The sequence below is a fragment of the Callospermophilus lateralis genome, chromosome 7 (genome assembly GCF_048772815.1).
Source record: "Callospermophilus lateralis isolate mCalLat2 chromosome 7, mCalLat2.hap1, whole genome shotgun sequence".
Lineage (NCBI taxonomy): Eukaryota > Metazoa > Chordata > Mammalia > Rodentia > Sciuridae > Callospermophilus > Callospermophilus lateralis.
The window spans coordinates 38,194,440-38,198,227 of NC_135311.1; the positions used below are offsets into that span (position 1 = coordinate 38,194,440).

General features: G+C 47.0%; 1 pseudogene; it reads right to left on the reverse strand.

Annotated features, from left to right (window-relative positions):
* Positions 1-1,069: 1,069 nt before the first annotated feature.
* Positions 1,070-3,507, reverse strand: LOC143404197 (T-cell surface glycoprotein CD1b-like; annotated as a pseudogene).
* Between the last annotated feature and the right edge of the window lie 281 nt (positions 3,508-3,788).

Sequence of the window (3,788 nt, forward strand, 5' to 3'; positions counted from 1 at the left end):
GAGAGTAACAAAAAGAAATAGAAACATTTTATAACTTCTTTTATATAGTCAAAAAACCCATAATACTAATGTCAGACAAGAAAATTGTAAGAATTACATGAACTAAGATGTAAAACTGTAAACAAAAGTTAAAATGTATTTTCAATATACATGTAGACTTTATACAGAAACAAGTAAGTTACAGAAACATAATGTTGTTTCATCATTTGAAAATCCTTACATGTAAGTCACAACATTAACTCAATAAAAGATATAAAACACTGTCAGCGAGGCAGAATAGGTACCTAATAAATGATGAAATCTGGGTGGTTTTACTGCTGATATTATCTCAAAATAAGTTCAATGTTCTTTATTTTCTGCTGGTATACAGGGAGTGATTGTTTTCCTGTAAACTATTAAACTCCTGATTTGATAAAAACAATGATTATCTCATGAAATATGGATTCTAGCTGGTCTGACATCTGAAGTTTCTGGGTTTTACATATTTATCACAGATGTGAGGTGACATAATAAGTTCTCCCTAGATGTCCTGATATGACCTGTCAAGAAAACAAGCAAAAAAATAGCTCAATGTAAGAGATGTGTGTATATCCACATTCATAGTGACAATAGTCGATGGCAGAGGAACCCAGGAGTCTAGTAGTGGATACATGGGGAAAGATATGTTGTGTGCATACAGTGGAATATTACTCAACCTTGAGATGAAAGGAAATTCTGATGTATTCCAAACATAGATAAACCATGTGGTCAAACTGCTAAATACAATAAACCTGTCACAAAGTGACAAATACTGCATGATTCCAATTACAAGACTTGAAGAGGGTCATCATATTGATAGAGATGGAAAGTGAATTGGCCACCAACCAGTAGGGAGGAAGGGAACAGAGAAATGATTTTAGGTGGAAAGTGAGTTTCCATTTTGCAAGATGAAAAAGATTGGGGATGTGGATGATGGTGATGGATGCACAGAATGTGAATGCATTTAACACACTCAAAATGGTACAGATATTAAATCATAGTATGTGTCATTTGCCACATTTTTATATTAGCTCCATGCAGGAGATGGCAGTTAAGAAGAAAGGTCTGGTGGAAAAGTGGAGGTTGACATAGTGTAAATAGACACAAGGTAGGAAGAGTGGGAGGGTGGACAGCAAAGGAAGAGTAAGGAAATAGAAACTCACCTGCGTCTCCAGAACCATAACACAGGCCCAGCAGGAAGATCAGAGTGGGCACTATAACTGCCAGAATGACCAGGCCAATGGGGATGGAGCGTCCTGTGGTGGGGAAGGAGGACACAGACCATCACTCTGAATCTCATGCATTCACTCCCTGGCCTCCCTGTGTCCAGCTCTGTAGCTTTCAATTTCTAGAGGTTCCGCTCTCCTCCCCTCCTTCCCCTCTCTGACCACCAACCCTCCCCTGCTTACCTCCTCCTCTTCCCCATCCTTCCCAGGCCCATCCTCTGTGCTGGGGCACCCTCTCCCTCCACCTCCAGCTGGGCCTCAGCCCTTTCTCACCCCAGTAGAGGACGAGGTCCTGCTCTCCTAGGCTGCAGTGCTTCACCCTGCAGGCCAGGCCAGCCGCCTCCCCAGCTGCCACATCCAGGGTTGTTCAGAGGTTCCAGGTCCCATCTGCGTTGGGCAGGATGTCACCTCTCTGAGTGCCCTGCTGCTCCTGTTGACCTCGCATCCACATCACCCATACGTGTTTGGGGTAGAAGCCAGACACATGGCACACCAGCAGCACATGGCCAGGTTCAGGACTGGGACCACTGGACAGCCAGGCCTTGGGCTTCACTAGGGCAACAGGGTCAGGGAGAGTGTCACCTGCTGGCGCTGACCCAGAGCACATGGACGCAGACTGATGTGCACATTAAGCCCTTGTGTTCCTTTGGGAATTCAATAAATCCTTGATGAAGCCCTCCTCCTCCCTGGGTGCTTGCCTACTCTTGGATTTAAGGAGAACTGAAAGGGAAACGGCAGGACTCACCTTGTCTCTGGAGGTCCACCTTCCCTGCCTCCAGGACGCTCAAGAGAAACCAAGGACAGGTTTTATAGAGCAGGTGCTTTGCTGTGTCAAAGATGCCTTTGTACTTTGCAAAGATTTCACAGACCTTCTCTGCCCTGCTGCTGCTGGGTCCTGGGGCAGGCCAACAGGTAGTATTGATGCTCAGGGAATCCAGGCCTCCTACAGCCCACTTCCAGGAACTTACAATGGCTCCCCGAGACTGTAGCTCACAGCCTCCTATGCTCTGGATCTCTAAGGGTTCTGTGCAGAAGGAAAACAGATATAAAAGTTACTAATCATCAAACAAGAAGAAAGGTTGTGGAGAGGACCCAGGATACAGATTCTGGGTGAGGAAAAATTCTGGAACGTGAAACAATAAGTTAATAAAGCATTTAGTGACTTTTGGAGGTAGAGTGTTGGGGAGACTTGTGCCTCTCATGAAGGGGACAGTGCTGTGGTAAAGGGGATGGTGGTTACAGGGCAGAGGAGAGGCAGAGGGAGAAGGCCAGGGACATGCTGTCACCAGCACGGATATCCCAAAGGAAGCAGAAGTCCCCAGGGAAGGAAGAACTCATGGCAATGTTTGAAGGGGTGGATAAGATGATGGGGCACACTGTAGGGAACTCAGGCACAAGTAGGAAATTAAGGAGAAAGTTTCACAGGAGACATACTAGGGGCTAGTCATACAGCAGACACCTTTATCTGTCAGAGAGGAGTGAGGAGCCACCCAGGTCAGAGATTGTGGAGGAGAGGAGTCAGAGAGGGAGCTTGCTCTAGAGAAGTGTGTGCATGCAGCTGCGTAAAGAAGGGAGGAGGGGGAGGGACCACAGGGAGCAGTGAAGCAAGGGAGTAAGCGAGTCACAGGAAGAACCCAGTTCTGAGGACAGAACTCACATTTGGACTGAAGGTCAGATATGTGTTCCTGCACTTCCCTGGTAAATCCAAAGTAGTAGAATCGAAAGATATCCTCCATCTCTGCGACCTCCACATCACTGAGGTTGCCCTTAGATCAGGGCTTCAGGAATATAGCAGTGCCTGTGTCACTATCCCAGACATGAATCTGCAGATCACCCCACCAGCCTGAGCCGATGTTTTGTCCAGGTGCTGTGGGCAAAGGTTGAGATTTGGATGATATGGAATGAGGTCGGCCCTGGGGAGGCTGTGAAGAAAACCAGAAAAGACTTAAGTGAAGGGGAGAAGCTAGAGAGAAAGAAAAACTATCGACACTGGAAAGATACCAAGATCCGAGGGACTGCAGAAATATAACACCTGACACATTTGAGAGCCCCAGGGTCTCAGGTTGCCCCCTCCAACATGGTGGAAGAGGGCTGGAGTCAGGAGCGGGCAGGACCTCAAAGGCCAGGTGCACCTGGGCAAACGCAACCTACTTTCAACCAGACCCTCTGCACCAATTCATGAGCTGCCAGAGCTGCGCTTATCTTCTTGATTGTCACCACCTGGGAGGAGAACTGCTGGCAATACAAGAAGCAAAGGCAGCATTACACTGACAGAGGACCTCGGACTCTCAGCTGGTGTTTGATCTCTCATGTCAGCAACCCTGTTTCTCAGCACTCTGTAGTGTCTTCTTTCTTTCAACTGGCAAATTGCTTTCTCATACAACGTGCATGTCCAGAAGAAATGTGCTTCCCAGAATGCTGGAACTCCCTCTCCACCTCTCATTTCCCCTGCAGCCCTGAGCTCTCAGACTTAGTCTCACTTCCAAAGTTTCCAGCCTCTCTGGGTCCTCAGCTTTCTTCAGATTAGCTCACAAAAGTCCCTAT